Here is a 17255-nt window from a genome sequence, read left to right as displayed (position 1 = left end):
GCTGCCACCGGCAATGTATATTGCCGGCCGGCACTATTTGTTGCCGGTCAGCACTATTTAGTGCCGGTCGGCACTCTTTTTTGCCAAAATGGCATCTTTGGCCGGCCGACTACTGTGCATCTGCTTTTGCAGATATTTTAAGACAGTTGTCTTGCTTTTTGCTCCCCTCCATACACGTGTATGGAGGGATCTCCCTCTTATGAAGCTTGTCTTGTAAGCTTTACAAGACAAGAAGTTCTATAAAGAGAGGGGCTCTCTCTTGTTGCAAAGGTTGGAGACTTTAGACATTTTAGAGACAAAAAACACAGAGAGAAGCTCTGGTTTTTAGGGTTAGGATCCATACATATCCTATCTCTCTTTTTCTCTCTTTGTGTTCTAGGTGTTTTGTGTTTTACTATTGCACACAAACACCTAGTGTTTCACCTTTTTTTGGCTCTTGAGGTTCTAAGGGGCTGATTTTGGTGTTTTGGTGTTGGATTGAAGCCAAGGAAGGCCATTGGAGCATCATTGTTGAAGAGGTCTTCAAGGGTAAGAATCTCACCCCTTTATTCCCCATTTTTGCACCTTATTTCTACCTATCTTAAAATCATTTTTGAGCTTAGTGTATAACATAAAAAGTTCTATTTTTTAGCCCTCTTGATTGTTTATTAAGAGTGTTTTGTGGTTTGAGGGTGTTTGGCCCCTCTTAGGCCTTGAAAGGACCCATTTTGAGCCATTTTGAGCAAGTTTCGAGACTTTGGTGTTTGGGCCTCTTCACCACTGAAATCTTGAGGGATTTCAGTGGTGGAGATGGTGCCTTGAAGTCTCCAAAAGGGGAGGGCCACCCCCTCCCTTTGTTGTCCTTGAAAAGGACCATTTTTTGGCCTCTTGAGGGAGCACTTAGCTAAGCTTCATGTTGACCATGCCTTGGCTGTTTTTTGTGCTTAATATGTCATATTATACCTCTGATTTTTGTTGGTTTTGGTACACCATACATGCTTAGCATACCTACCATGTAATGCCATGTTATTGCCTCAATGTGCCTTAGGTTGTTAGCCCTTGTTGGAGCATGTTTTAGGCTTAGTCTTGTGAAGATTTTGTGCATATTTTTCCATGTTCTAGGTCTGTCCTAGGTTGTTTGGGCCGGATTTGGCATGCTTAGTATAGCCCCTTTGCATTCCGGCTTGTTGGCCTTAAGCGTATGAATGTATAGCATGACATGTTTGCATTGATTTGGTGATTTGGAATCATCCACCATGTCATTTCAATCCCATTTGCATACCTATATGTTTACCTTGGACGCATCTTTAATGCTTTGGACGCTTGTGCAGTATGCTCCATGTTTTGGCCATTGCATATGCTTTTGATTTTGAGCCACTTAGATGCCATCTAGGGGGTCCCCTTTGCATGGTCTAGGTCTGCCTTGAACCTATTCTAAGCCCCCTTAGCCTTGTGAGGCTTGGTTGGCTTGGTCATGGTTCAAGCCCCTTTGACTTGCTTCAAGAACTTGGACCATTTGCATGCTAATGTTTAGCCTATCTTGTTGCTTGGTTTGACACCATCTTAACATGATTTTCAATGCTTACTTTGCATGCTAATTGTCCATGATTACCTTCTTTCAAATGTGTTTGAGAGTTGCCCTATTTGTGCTTAAGTGTTGGCTCTCAATTATGTGCATGTGTGTATGTATTTGGTCCCTCATATTATAGCACTTTGGCCCTTGTTTTAGGCCTAATTAGAGCTGCCTAAATCATGTATAAGTCCATCTTTTCATCGGTTTCTATTGCCACATGTATGCTTGTATGCTTGCACAAGTGCCTTGCCATGCCATGTTGCATCCTTAGCTCGCATGCTTAGGTCACCTTGCATCTTGCATGCATGCCTTGTTCCTTGACTTGGTGATAGGAATTGGGCCTTGATTTGTGTGTTTGGTTTGCATTTCATTTGACATAAAAGTTGCACACTTGACTCCTTGGGCCATCATGCATGGAAATGCGTGATTGGTGGTCCGGGAATCGAGACACATGCCCTTTTGAGTCATTACCATGATAAGGGACATGATTGGTGCATATATGCCTTGAATTGTGCTGCCATGCTTTGCCTTGCCCTCTGTTGCTGTCAATTGCAGATTCTGCAGGAACACTCTGCCGACCGGCAATTTCTAGTGCCGACCGGCAATCCTTTCTCTGCCGATAGCTTCACCAATGGCCGGTGGCCACATTTCATTGCCGGTGGCAATCCCATTTAGCCGGTGGTGTTCCCCAATGTCCAAGGAAGAAGTCCTAAGGTTTTGACAGCCTCCAGAGGAGTAAAGGAAGGAAAACAGAGGCAGCCTATGCATGGCGATACATTTCCAAGCAAGACCGAGCATGCATTGCATCGAGCTTTTCCCCCGGGGCGGTTTATCTGTTTTCCTAGCTTAATTAGTTTATTAATTAATTAGGCAATTTGTAATATTTAATTAGCTTGCGTAGTTAATTAATTTGTATTATTTATTTGGTCCCTCTGAGTGAGGGCAAATTTGTAATAAGTGTGGGTGAGTGTGTGAATGTCTTCCAACCCCCACTTCTTCCTTCCCTTTTATTTACCTGCTTATGATGGTAGATTAGGGCATGTTTAAATTAGCATACCTTATGCTATGCATGCGTGCATTCATTCATTTGTCCTGCATGCACCGGGCTCGGTACATCATGCTAACTACATTTGTACTTCAATTCCAAATTGAATACGTGCATCAATTGATCGCATTTCACATGCCATGTTTAGGTTAGCCGAGCCTATTCTAGCAACATTTTGTATGCGATGCATTAGGCACTTAACATGGACTTGGATGATGCATGTTTGCTAACGAGTTCTTTGTTTTGGCACGGAATACTATGTAAGTATTTTAATGCTTTAGCATATCGCATGCGTGTGAATGCTACCATGACAGTATGTTTACCATGTGGCTAGATGCTTATGTGATAAACTGTTTGATTGCCTGTGGGTGAAGGTTGGATTGCTTGAGTTGGAATAACTTGTTGAAATCCGTGTTTTAGCCTACTTGCGAGTAGCAAATTCCAAAACATTTTTTTCCAAGATAAACGGATATGCAATGCTTATTTCCAAATTAGGCAATCTAGTCTATACTTGTTTGCTGTGCGCATAACATAGTAATTCTAGACTAATAAATGGAATAAGAACACATAACGTTTTCAAAAACGGATATCACGCTTAGTAGAGGCCGGTCTTCGGACCGGGCGAGAGGGGGTGCTCATAGCTGACCTTCCCCAATCGTACCCTAGCTCCCGAGCCGAGACAACTCCGGTGATGACGGACATGTGGCCTTCGGCACCGAGTCAGGGTTTCCTAAATTTCTCCATTAAAAAATATTTAGGTGGCGACTCTATATCTGGCAAAGCAGTCCATGTTTGGCACTTCTTTTCAAAAATCTGTTTCTGAAAACGATTTGCCGGATTTGGACTCTTTGGTTCAAGATTAAGAACTGTGACAACAAATCGAGTCCGAACTGTAGCGAGGCCCCCCACGCGGGCGCGTCTACAGAAGGCTTAATCGGCCCTTGAAGGCTTGGGAGCGAGCTTGAGAAAATGAGAAGCTTTGTATTGCAACGGTGGAATATGTACAAGAATCAAGCCCACAAGTTGGGTCAATGATAGAATTTACATAAATGTGTTGAATTCCAAGGTCATGGCAGGCTTCTTCCTGACATGTCTGAGAGCCTGTATGCCCCTGTTCCTGCGATGGATTCTATCTGATAGGGGCCGTCCTAGTTTGGACCCAATTTTCCATTGGCCGGTCTCTGGTCGGTTGGAAGTACCTTCTTTAGGACCAACTCTCCTAGCGTGTATCGGCGCAACTGAACTCGTTGATTATACGACTTGGCGAGCTGCTGCTGATACCGTGCCATGGATGCCAGGGCGCGGTCTCTTCGTTCTTCGATTAGAATCAGATCCAGGGCAAGCATCATGTCGTTTCAGCCCGTATCAAAAACTTGTGATTTCAAAGTTGGGAGGCCGATTTCCAGGGGTAAGATTGCCTGGGTTCCAAAGCATAGAGCAAACGGCGTTTCTCTAGTGGATCTCCTTGGCATACTACGATGAGCCCACAATACACTCGGCAATTCTTCGACCCATTTGCCTTTAGCTTTTTCCAGCCTCTTTTTGATGCTGTCCAAGACGGATTTGGTAGAGGCTTCGGCTTGACCATTGCTTTGGGGTTAGGCCGGTGTAGAGAAGTAAGGCCGAATGCCATATTTGCTGCATAACTCTCTGTGGGAGTCGAATAATGGCAAAATCAGAAGGTGCGTACCTTAGAAGACTGATATTAATCGGCTGTATCCTACAAGAATGGGAAGCCGAATATAATACATGTGCCGAATAAGTGTAGATCCTTAGAGCCGAATAAGAGAAAGGACAATGATTAAAAAGTAGGCCCTGGCCCCGAGGATCAAAAGGAACATGTATAAATACAGGAACAATGGATTGAGAAAGGTATGTAAGAATCACTTCACTTAACTTAGTAAACAAGCTATCCTGAGTGTCTGAACTGACTTGTCCGTGGGAGTGCTAATTCCGGCACCCCTGACTGGAGTGTTTGTATCTTTTTAGGTGACTAGCTGAGGATCACTAGCGTCTCTCAGGATCTGAAGAGTATTTCCAAACCACTTCTCCACAATTGGTGCCGTCTGTGGGAATACTCAAATACATCCATGGCAGGCATGACTGAAGATCCTCCGATAGCCACTGACGAGACCGCACAGGGAGATGACCTCACTCCAGCAAATATGCTCAGAAAGGAAACCATCACTGCAAGACGCGCCTTGAACTTCGACTCACCAACGACTTCAGCGCAAGAGACAATGCAAGCGATCATGGAACAAGCAAAGCAGTAACCATTTAAAGCTATTGTCCTTCTAATGGGCAAGCTTTACTGCTTTTAAATTTTTTTTTTTCTTTTGTTTGTTTTAGTTATAAAACTTATAATAAAAAAAAAAAAAAAAAAAACTTTCTTGGATCAAAATGATAGAATCAAATTTTTTGGTTACGTGATTTTGTAATTTCATTTTATGATGTGAGATTGTTGGTTCAAATTCAATAGAGATTGACAAACTTTGTGGTATCTCATTTCTTTAATAACAACTATGCTCTACTGCTAAATATTGTGTGATAAATAAAAGAAAAATTGAAGTCAAAATCAAAATTAATTTTGGAATGGCAATAAAAACAATTGTCAAAATAAATTGACATTTTGACCCTTTTTTTTTGGTCACACATTATATATACTATATGAAAATTCGATAGAACCGAAACAACCACTTAAGACTAATTAAAAATTTAGTTTTTGGTCTGTTTTGATTTTAAATTTTTTTATACCAGTATAAAACAAACCAACTAAAATATTTTATTTAAATATTAGTATCTTTTAATTCATTGAATATTACATGATAAGTGAGCAATAATATATGTTTTTTTTTAAAAAAAAAAGTTAGAGGGACTTAAGTATGAGTCTTAATAGGTGAATTTATTATCTAATAGATCCTATGATAATTAATGATGTTTTTCATCAAACACTATTAAAAAATGTTAGTAATTGTTAATTTTTAGCGATAGTTTGAAAATTTTGTTATAAAAAATGTCACTAATTATAAGTTTTAGCAACAGTTTAAAAAAATCGTCACAAAAAAGTCACTAATTTTCAATTTTAGTGATAGTTTGAAAAATTTGTCATAGAAATACATCACTAATTGTAAGTTTTAACAACAATTTGTAAAATCATGACAAAAAGTCACTAACTGTCAATTTTTAGCAATATATGTAAAATATTGTCACAAAAAATTATTTTTAGCGAAAATTTTACTTGAACTTATTTTCAATAGGACTTGAAGTGAATTAAATTCAACTATTAGAACCTATTAGTAGTTTACTCCAAAAGCTTAAGGATGAAGGTATTTATAAAATTATACTCCTTAGCTTATACCGAACTGAACCACTTACATCCCTAGATATACTTTAATAGGAATCAGTTGTTAGTTAAGGAATGTGATAACATAAAGAGTGAATTACACTGATAGTCCTTATATTTTGAGATTCATATCACTTTGGTCCTTAACTTTTCAATTGTGATATATTTGATCATAAATTTTGAATCTTGTTCTAAATAAAGATAATTGATGATATCATTGCTTACTTTAAAGGGCAAAATCGTCAGTTTGATAAAATATAAACTAATTTGACAAAAATAAATGTCAAAAAAAATATTTTTAAATTTTTAAAAATTATTTCTACCCACCAAAGATAAAATTATGTAAAATTGATAAATCTTTTAAATATTTATTTATTTTACTAAATTAATTTTTATTATGTGTTGAGATGATGATCATGTAATGAGTGATTGTTTGGATTTTAATGTATAATTGATATATTTAATATATGAAATGTTGTTAGTTTTGAATTTTTTGATTTCATGGATTAGTATAATAATGATATCAAAATTGTAGACATATTTGACTTTTGAAAAAATAAAAACTAATCTAATGAAAATAAAAACAACCACCCATTACATAATCATCATCCAAACACATAATAATAATTAATTTGATAAAAAAAAAAATAAATGTCTAAAAGATTTATCAATTTTACATAATTTTATCTTTAGGAGGTAGAAATAATTTTTTTAAATTTAAAAATATTTTTTGACATTTATTTTTGTCAAATTAGTTTATATTTTATCAAATTGACGATTTTGCACTCAAAATTAAGTAATGATATCTTCAATTTTTGTTATTTGGAACAAATTCAAAATTCAGGGTCAAATGTGTCACAATTGAAAAGTCAGTGACTAAAATAACACAAGTCCCAAATTATGGGGACCGTTAATGTAATTCACCCTAACATAAATAATATCAAACTCCACTTAATATGATTTACAATCTTACATTACAAAATGATACTACTTGATTATATCATTTTGAAGAAAGTAATTTTTGTAAATCAAGTATATGTCCTATTTAGGACTCTGCACAATATTGCTAAAACCATACCGAATCGCACTGAATCGCACTGAGTTGCGCATTTTTTCAACTCTGACAGGCGATTTGGGCAGGTGGGAGTTTCAAGAGTGACAGGTCGGCGCGAATGGCAGTTTGAAAATGCCAACCCGCCTAATAAACCGACCTAACCCTATTAACTAAAATAAGCAAGAGAAAAATGAAATAAAAAATACTAATAGCATAATCCATGCTTGCCCCTAAGGTGGACCAGTGACTTTGCAACCCTTACAACAAAACGCAACATTATGGTGCCGTTTAGGAGCACAGCAAATCGCAGGTACCCCTCTTCCATAGGGATTTGATGTCTTAAATGCAGTTTTTTAAGTTTCAAAACCAAATAGCTCCTCGTTTTGCGTACACTTCCTTTTTATATCAATTTATTGTCTTTTTTGCTAGTGAAAAAAAGAAATTAAGATAATATTCATAAAATAGTCAAGATTATTTTATTACTCATATAAATCATGCACTTCAAATCATAACATGCAAGCATATCACAAGATGACATACTATGAAACGTAGACACAGACATGAATACGGACACGGGACACTAGACACAGATACGACATCACACGGATACATCAACGTGGAGAATTTTAAAAAAGACAAACTATAGCAAAAACATAATTGTAACACGTCTCTCATCCTTTTAAACCATCTACTAACACATTTACATATCTTTGTCATTTACTTTTATATGAAAGGTCTGTAGGATCTATTCTTAAGAACTATATATTTTTTAAGGGTATAAGATAATTATGTCAAGTGCTCAACTTTGAAACTACGACGTCAACAAATTTCTAAAACTTGTTGATCTAATGTTTTATATTTTAGAGATAAACATGGCCAAGAAATGATGGACACGTCACAAAACGAAAGTCAAAATCGTGTCCAAAATTCAGATTTTTATGTTTAATTATGGCCATGAAAATATATATATATATATATATTGAGCGTGTGTTCCAAAGTGTCGGAACAACATTTATGTCTGACACGGACACGTCACCTTCCCAAAAGCGTTTGTGATTCTTAGCCATAGAATCCAAAAATCAGCAAAGACTGCAAGACGAGATAAAACGAATGCACATCACACTCCCAAAATAGTACAGTGTACCAACATCCCAAATCCCAATCATCTTACATATCGACTGTACTTTATATAGAAGGTGCACAACAGATGCTACCTACAAAAATATAATGCAGCATACAATTGCAAAAATAAATAAATAAGTAAATTTGCACAAACCTACTACATTTAGCTAAGAACATAGCAAATACTGTCAAAAGTTTTTCCTAAGAAATTCAAACATAAGCCAAGAACAAATTTAATGATATAAAAAGGACCCTCCATTGCGATGAATTGATTCATACGTTAATCGGTAAGATAAGAGACAAATCAATACAAACTACTTTCATCCCCATGCTACGCACATGCAAATGCAGCAAATGCAGTTATATATAGAGTTTGCAAAAAATAGATCATTTAAAATTAAAGTGTGCTGAAGTTGACCTTAAACGGAGTTGGCAAAGAATGACAATGAATTAATAAAATATAGCTTTCTCTAAATCAAACAGACAACTTTTAGATCGTTTAATTGGATAGGATTCAAAACATAATCTTCTAGCACTTTCAATGGCACCCAAAAACAAATTTTTACAGTCATTGGGATATCTTTAATAGAAATATACACGCTAGAACCAACAAACAAAAACCAAATGCACACATAGCCCATCAGTAGCATCAGCTAATAATAAGAACAGATAAACCCACTTTGAGCCGGATACTGCCAATTCCTCTTTAGAAAGAGTATACAAAACATGCACAAGGACTGAGTATAGCCTACACATACAACAGGTTTGGGTAAAAATATATTGTTATCAGATATAGAAAAGGGGGAAATGATCACACAATGTTATTTTTTTATTGATAAGTAATCATACAATGGTATTCATTTAACTACCACATCGCTGTAGACGTCCCCGAACGCCTCGGGAGGACGAGTCCCGTTCTGTTCGTTATTAGGCTCACTATAGTTCGGACTCTCAAATTGTCACGGTTCTTAATCTGAACCAAAGAGTCCAAATCCGGCAAATCGTCTTGGAAAATAGATTTTTAGAAAAGAATTGCCAAACATGGACTGCTTTGCCAGATACAGAGTCGCCACCTAAATATTTTATTTTGGGGGAATTTAGGAAACCCTGACTCGGTGCCAAAGGCCACGTGTCCGTCATCACCAAAGTTGCCTCGGCTCGGGAACTTGGGTACGATTGGGGAAGGTCAGCTATGAGCACCCCCTTTCGCCCGATCAAAGATCGGCCTCTACTAACCGTGATATCTTGTTTTGAAAGCATTATGTGTTCTTATTCTGGTTATTAGCCTAGAATTACTATGTTATGCGCACAGCAAACAAGTATAGACTAAATCGCCTAAATTGGAACAAAACATTGCATGTTTGTTTTGAAAATGGTTTGCTACTCGCAAGTAGGCTAAAATGCAGGTTTTGCCACCCTCAAGTGGGCTTTAGAAAAGATGGTTTTGCCACTATCTAGTGGGCTTAAAACTCATAGTTTTAATGCATTATTCCAATTTAGGTAATTCAACCTCCACCCACAGGCATTCAAGCAGTTATATCACATAAGCAAGTAGCCTCATGGTAAGCATGCTGTCATGGCAACACTCACACGCATGTAAGGGTGCTAAAGCATAGAACTTATAGAGTACTCCAAGCCAAAACAGAAACTAGTTAGTAATCACATGTATGATCCTAGTTCATGTTAAAAATGGCTAGTGCAACACATGCAAAGATGCAATCTAGACAGGCTCGGCTATTCTAAGATGGCATATGATGATGATACAACTAACACGTATTCAACTTGGAATTGAAGTACAATGCAAATAGTATGATGCGCCGAGCCCGATACATGCAAGACAAATGTATGGATGCACGCATGCATTGCATAAGGTATGCTAAATTAAATATGCCCTAATACTAACCATCGAAAGCAAGTAAGTAAAAGGGAGAAAGAAGTGGGAATTGGAAGACATGCATACACGCACCCACACTTATTAGAAATTCGCCCTCGCTTGGAGGGACCAAAAGAATAATACAATTAATTAACTACGAGCTAACTAATTATTACAGTCCGTTAACTAGTTAAGCAAATTAACTAATCTAGGAAAACAGTAAACAGCCTTGGGAAGAGGGCCCCATGCAATGTATGCGTGGTTCCGCTCGGAAAGTCACAGCCATGCACAAGTTGCCTCCACGTTGACTGTTATCCTCCTCTGAAGACTGCACAAGTCCCAGGGTTGCTTCTCTGAATGCTTCGGAACATCACCGGCTAAGGGGATTTGCCACCGGCCATGGAGAATGACCACCGGCCTCTAATTGAGATATCGGCCACGGATGGATGGCCGGTCGGCATTGCATATGGCCGGTCGGCCAAATCTTCCTGCAGAATCTGTTTTGACAGCAGCAGAGGGCAAAACATGGCATGGCAATGCATTTCAAGCAATGTTTGCACCAACCACACTCCTTATCATGTTTATGGCTCAAAGGAGCATGGTACTTGATTCTCGGACCACCAATCTTGCATTTCAATGCGTGATGGCCCAAAGAACCAAAGTGTGCAATTTCAAAGTGGAATGAAATGCACATAAACAAACAATGAACTCAACCTCTATCATACTCAATTCAAGAGGCAAAGTATGTATGCCAATGTAATGTAACCTAGGCATGTGAGCTAAGTGTGCAACATGATCATGCAAACAACAAAACCATGTGCAATGGGCCATGAACTAAACAAGTAAGCATGCAAGGCATATAACATCAATGTTAATGACACACATGCAACAGCATGAAAGGCATAACACATGTAAATATGCAAAGCAACTCAACACAAGAAGCATGCCAAATGCAATGGCACTTAAACATACAACATGTTAATAGACTAAGTACCTAAACATACAAACATGTATAGCATGCAACAACATGCCAAAGGGATGGTCTTAAACTAATTTGGATAGCTCTCTATTAGGTCCAAAACAGTGGCCACAATGATGCAAGTGAGGCAACAAAATACATGGAATGCATGCACAATGCATTAACCAAGCTTAAGGCACAAATATGCAACTCTACCAAAGCATGGCAAGGAGGAAATATGGCATACAATGGTGCATGTTCCAGATCTGAAATGGCATACCAAATGACTCCAAAATGACCCCAAAACATGAAAACACTACCATTTAAGCATGCAAGAAGCTTCAAAACTCAAAGCTAGGCATGGGCATTGCACTACAAGCATGCATAACAAGTGTTATTCGACCATGAGGCATGAAAAAAAGTGCTAAGGCAGTCCAAAACATGCATGAAATCAGTTCAAGGCATGGCCAAAAAGTGCTAACATGAAGGGCCAAAATAACATGCAACATAGGCTAGTAAACACGGTTTACACTACATGTATATGAAGCACAAGAGAGGTCATCAAACCAGCCAAAAACAGTAACATGGTATGTCAAATAAGCCCAAAAACCCATGGAAACAAGGTCCACACATGCTAGAATGGGGTGTTCCTTTGAAAGGCCAACAAGAGGGTTACTCTACACATGCAATAAGGACATTCAACAAGACCAAACCAACTCTAGAAATGGCTTATGGGGGTCCTAAAACCCACTGAAAAATGCTTGAAACAAGGCTTGGAAGCATGCAAATAGGAGCCCCTTTGGAAGGCCAAAAAGGGCAACAAACAAGGCAACAAGGGAGAGGGTCACTGCTCTCCTTCTTAGGACCTCAAACCACCATCCTCACCACTGAAATCCCTCAAGATTTCAGTGGTGAGGAGGCCCAAACAAGGTGGTCTCGGAGCTCACCAAAATCACACAAAAATGGGGCCAAACAAGGCCTAAGAGGGGGTAAACGACCCCAAACACAAAAGTGGTCTTAAACAAACTTCAAAAGGAGCTCAAAATAAGACTTTTTTCAGTTTATGACAAATCCCAAAACAGCTTTCAAGATAGGCTAAAAGTGTGCAAAACGGGGAATAAAGAGGGGTAAGAAGTTACCTTTGAAGACCAGCAAGAACCAGCAGCCTTTAGGTCTCAACAACCAGTCCCTTGGCCTCTGAAAATGATCTCCAAGAACCTCCAAGTGATGATGGAAGTGTGTGGCTATGAAGTGGTGTGCAATTGGCCAAGAACAAGACCCTTTTGGACCCTCTAACCCACCCAAATGTAGAGAGAGAGGGAGATATATAGAGAGAGTGATATATATATCATATATATCTGATTTTTCTAACCCCCTAAAGGGGAGGAGAGGCTCTCTTTTTATAGAGAAACCAAGGGGGCAAAGCTTCTCTTAGAAGCTTTGACCAAAAAGCCAAGCTTCTCTTAGAAGCTTGGAGCAAAAGGGCCAAGCTTCTAGGAGAAGCTAGGCAAAAGGGTCAAGAGGTTCAAGCTTCTTGGAGAACCTAAAAGAAGGATCAAGCTTCTTAGAGAAGCTAAAAAAGGGTCAAGCTTCTTGGAGAAGCTAAAAAGGGGCAAAAGGTTCAAGCTTCTTGGAGAAGATAAAACCAAGAGTTTAAAAGGTTCAAGCTTCCTCAAGAAGCTAAAACCAAGGGTTCAAAAGGTTCAAACCCCCTTAAGAAAAGGTCTCGGCCAGAAAAAGTGGCCGATTGACCAAAAACAGTGGCCGGCCGACCAAACACAATGCCGACCGACCATCAACAGTGCCGACCGGCCATCACCAATGGCCGCTGGCAAGGAAACAAGGCCGGTGGCCTCAAGCCATGGCCGGTGAGGTGTGGGGATGGCCTACAAGCTACTTCCCACCCTCAGAAGCAAAACCACAAGTGTTTGATGCAAAACCAAACACAAAACAAACAAGTTGAGAGGTCTTGAGGTAAGGCGCATAGCCGAGACCTCTGAGAACTCAAGACGAACACAAACAAGGGTAATCATCGAGTGTTCAAACGATGACGTCCAAGTCTTAAGGACGGTCAAAAATGGGGTGTCTACAATCGCATTTGGGCCGAGGAAGAAAAATCATAATATAGAAGGAAACAGTGTTGGTTTCAAAAGCAGCATATGCAGAATTCAGACAACAATGGACATACGCCGATGCAAGAAGCACTACCCAATCCCCCCATCTACTGTGCAACCAGGAAATAAAACATAAATGGGAGGATAAAAGTCAAATAAAAAAATAGACAGACGACACAAATAAAAAAAACAGAAGGTTGTACCGCGGACATTTTGAGCTCGGCTAAGGAGAATAGCCCACCCTTGAAAGAACGAACAAAATCATAGAGCTCAGAATTTTCTAAATTAATAACTCCTCAAACTTGACACACATCTAATCCTCTACAAACAAAGTATCAAGAACATGGTGACCTCTTGCGCACCTCAACTCCAAAGTTAGCTGCATTTTACAATCTTCTTGGTTTTACAAGAGCAAAATTGAACATAATGATTCTCCTCTTTAAAAGAAATGTAAACCATAACAAATGAGATACAATTTTGGAAACACATCAAGGCACAGCAACGAAAGAGTTAATATGCCAACAAGATCAGACTGGACTAGCAGCCCAACTGATTGGACAGAAAATCTGTTTGCCATTATCATCAGTTGCAGTGCCTTTGGTATGCCAACAAGATCAGACCCAAATAGCACCCTAACTCACAAGGTTGGAACACCAAACATTTGAGAAAAGTAATTTGATCATTTTGATGTAAATTTTAATACAGATTGTTTAATAAAAGTAAAGGAAACTGATGTTAAAGGAAAGACGTAGACAATCATACAGACTTTCATAACACCAAAATTGATTTCAAGCTCATACCTTCAAAGGCACATACTTTTGCATTTCACCCAATGCAAGGCTTCTATCACGCGGGCTGCTAACAATATCCAACTACAACCATAAGAATCACAAATTAGCATAGCACGATGAGGAATTCATCATTGATAAATGAATTAGTAGAACAATTAGAGTGCTCTATCTAGAAAAAGTGCACAGTTTTAGTCCATAAGTTGAAACAAAAACATTACCTTGGCCTTGGAAAGATCAAAATCCCAAAGAAAAACCTATATTGAAAAGTAAGCGCGCAAAATCAGAGTTCACAAAAAGAAAATAAAGAACAAAGGAAAATAACCAAAAAAAAGAAAAGAAAAAAGAAACCCACATCAAATAATTATTTGAACAAATGACAAAGACAAGGTTTGAAGTGAGAAGCTAGTTAGAGGAATAAAAAAAAAAGGCACCACAACTAGCAAAGACAAGCGATTTGGAAAGGCATTATTTGCAAAAATGAGCCAGAAGACAACAGTAGTGATTATCCAGAAAAAGGTTTGTATGGACTCCGAAAGATGAAACATCTTTTAATTTGCAGAACAACAGACAAATAAGAAAACAAATAAGGGAGCCAAAAGGGTTATCTAACTCACGCTCACCCCATTTATATTTCAAGTAGCTGAGTGCAATCAATTATGGGAAGAACGTATTGAAAATTAACAATTAAAGCAACCAGCGAGAAAGAAATGGTGGGCATTGGGCTGTGATAGCACAAATTGAGTCACCCAAATGGGCAGTTCATTTTTCCTAAATTAGAATACAAGCCTTGAATTAGATAAAATGGGTAGAGTTGCAGGCTTGGCCAGAATTGGGAGTGCTAGCTGGTGTCCAAGTTTTTGATGTCATTGAGGCTTTATAACTCTTTGACTATTTCTCGTCATCAAAGAGGCAGCAGTGAGAATATTGGGAGCAGGTGGATGTACAGGGGTAAATAGGTGCACCTCAATTGCTGCTCAGCAGACAGATGTTATAGAATATATGGATTGATAGATATGTGGGTTAGATTCCTTAGAGTGCCACTCCACTTGTACTGTGTTTCAGGCTTTGGAGATGCATGTGGTGGCTTTGTCAAAATGGATGAACATGACAAAAAGCTGGCAATAGGTTTTCCAGTGATGAGCAAGAAGCTCAAAGGTCGCCAAAGCCAAGGATGATGAATGAAGGTTTATGACATATGGGAACTGCACAGAGACTGAGTGTGTGGGAGGTAATGAATCCCTTATAGGATAGTAGCACAATTGTTTAACAGATGGAGATTTTTTCAAAATGTAAGTGTAGAAGCAAAGGGGTATGTGGATAAAGAAGGCTTGACCATGTGACAAGGATCTAAATGTACCATTTTTACTATTGGTATGGTACACACCGATACCGTTGAATTTTAGTATACTGTTTCAAATTTATAATCATAAACAAAATATTAAAATTTAATTCAAAAGTATATATTATAACAAAAAAAATTATTTTTTTTTTAAAAAAAAGAAGCGAACTTGACCGGTAATCAAATTCTCCTATAACAAAGAAAATAATAATAGTAATAACAACAACAATAATAAGTGATGGAAAGTGTTTGCTTTTCAGAGTGTCAAGAAACCTTTCCCAGGCATTTTATTCTTCTTTTTTCTTGCTTTGTTGCTTGCTTTAAATTCTTTGCAAAGTAGAATAATGCAGTTGTCATTTCGAAAATCATGTCATCACTTCAGGAACCGAGAGTTGTACACATTCTATTCTCCTTCCCTCCCTCTCTTCCAAATGCAGCATACAACTCCCTGTTGTACTGCGCTCTCCAAGTGTGCTTGTTCCCCCCCTTTTTCCTTACCAAATAAGAATCCCTCCCCCTTCTCTCTCTCTCTCTCTCTCTCTCTCTCTCTCTCTCTCTGCATGCAGGTGTGCGCTCGCGGGGCACTAGATACTTCTCTTCGATCTTCTAATTTCAGTATATCAGACAATAACAGAAACAGAAGCCGGAATAGCCGGAAAATGAAAAAACTACAAAATAGACAGAAACAGTCCAGTATTTTGAGTGAAAGAAAAAATGGATGTGTGTACCATTTTTGTGCCGGAGGGGAACACCCCGGGGTGTATTGCCTAATATGATACAAATTATTAACATTGGTCCGAACCAGGTTTGAATGGTATGTAAGTGAGGCCATGAAATGTGTCATCGGAAGGAAAAGGAGAAGAAATAACTAGGTGGAGGACAAAGGAAAAGGAGCATCTCTAGGCTCAGAAAGATGAGGGAGCCAAAGAAGCTGGATAGTAAAGTGAATTCCAACAAAGGAATGTACAGTTTATAGGCTCTAACTTTCATGTATGGCTTTCCTCCTTTATTGCATCCTCTTGCTAATAAAAGTTTATTTACCAAACCAAAAAAATTAATGAAATGTGAAAATAGGTATATAACATCACTTGACATATTTGGAATCCACCTCCATGCAATTTAGATAAAATAATCAATTTGAGAACCACATAACTCCTTAATACTCAAAAGAGACCAAATTTCACAGCTTGACAAACCAAAAAACAAACCATTCATTTAAGCAGCTACGCGAATCCACTGACTATAGCTCATTGTGTAAAATCATATTCGCGGTTAAATCAACATACAATCATTCAAAATTTTGACAATACAAACAACACCTTGATTGAAAAACTCAATTCATGTGGTCTAAAAAAGAAGGGGAAAAAAAAGACAAAAAAGGCAGCTAAAAAAGATTGATGTTAATCTATCAACCCCTATGATAATCCACATGGTTAACTAATGAATAATGGTGATTCATCCATTTCCTAATCACACAATTCATTTTACAAATATTCACCACATAACTTATGCTGCTAACACTAGATTTATAGAATTACTCCAATGCAAGGTGACACCAGATTCTTAAACTATCAATATGGTTAGGTACATCCAAACAATCATTTAAAAATTTCAATTTCAAATAGATGATATGAACAATTTATGCAACAAAAAAATTAGGGAAGACAGCACTAAGAGGCCCATCCAAAATTGTTATCCATCTTGCTTTAAATACAGAACCAAGTAGCGGATAACTTGGGAAAAATCAACCAACACAACTCAAATACACTTCCAAAAACAAAACCAGAAGATGGAATATTACCACAAAATTACCTTGAGGTCATCGTATTGGTACCCATAATCTTTAAATAAAGATAAGTATCTCCGATATCGCTGCATACATGCAATTATCCATGCAAGAAACACATGGAATAGTAAGTATTAAGGTTAAAACTCATTGCTAGACAAAAGGAAATAATTGTTAACTGCAGCATCTCACCAACATCATGTTCCCTTAGGATAGAAAATGCTTTTTTACATCCATCCCTCTTCAGTAAAGGCTTTTAGAGGACCATCACCAGACTG

General features: G+C 38.1%; 1 long non-coding RNA gene across 1 annotated transcript in view; it reads right to left on the bottom strand.

The window, feature by feature from the left end:
- Positions 1–13047: 13047 nt before the first annotated feature.
- LOC145804666 (uncharacterized) overlaps positions 13048–17255 on the bottom strand; it is a 28052-nt gene continuing 23844 nt past the window's right edge. The window contains exons 2-5 of the long non-coding RNA XR_014346915.1: positions 17170–17252; positions 17004–17063; positions 14071–14106; positions 13048–13933 (exon numbers count right to left, since the gene is read on the bottom strand). This is a non-coding gene — a long non-coding RNA (uncharacterized LOC145804666). The remainder of the gene's footprint in view (positions 13934–14070; positions 14107–17003; positions 17064–17169; positions 17253–17255) is intronic.

The sequence above is a fragment of the Camellia sinensis genome, chromosome 12, assembly GCF_055761805.1.
Source record: "Camellia sinensis isolate YWXY chromosome 12, ASM5576180v1, whole genome shotgun sequence".
Lineage (NCBI taxonomy): Eukaryota > Viridiplantae > Streptophyta > Magnoliopsida > Ericales > Theaceae > Camellia > Camellia sinensis.
The sequence above is the reverse complement of the archived record's forward strand: the minus strand, read 5'-3'. Positions and strand labels throughout refer to the sequence as shown.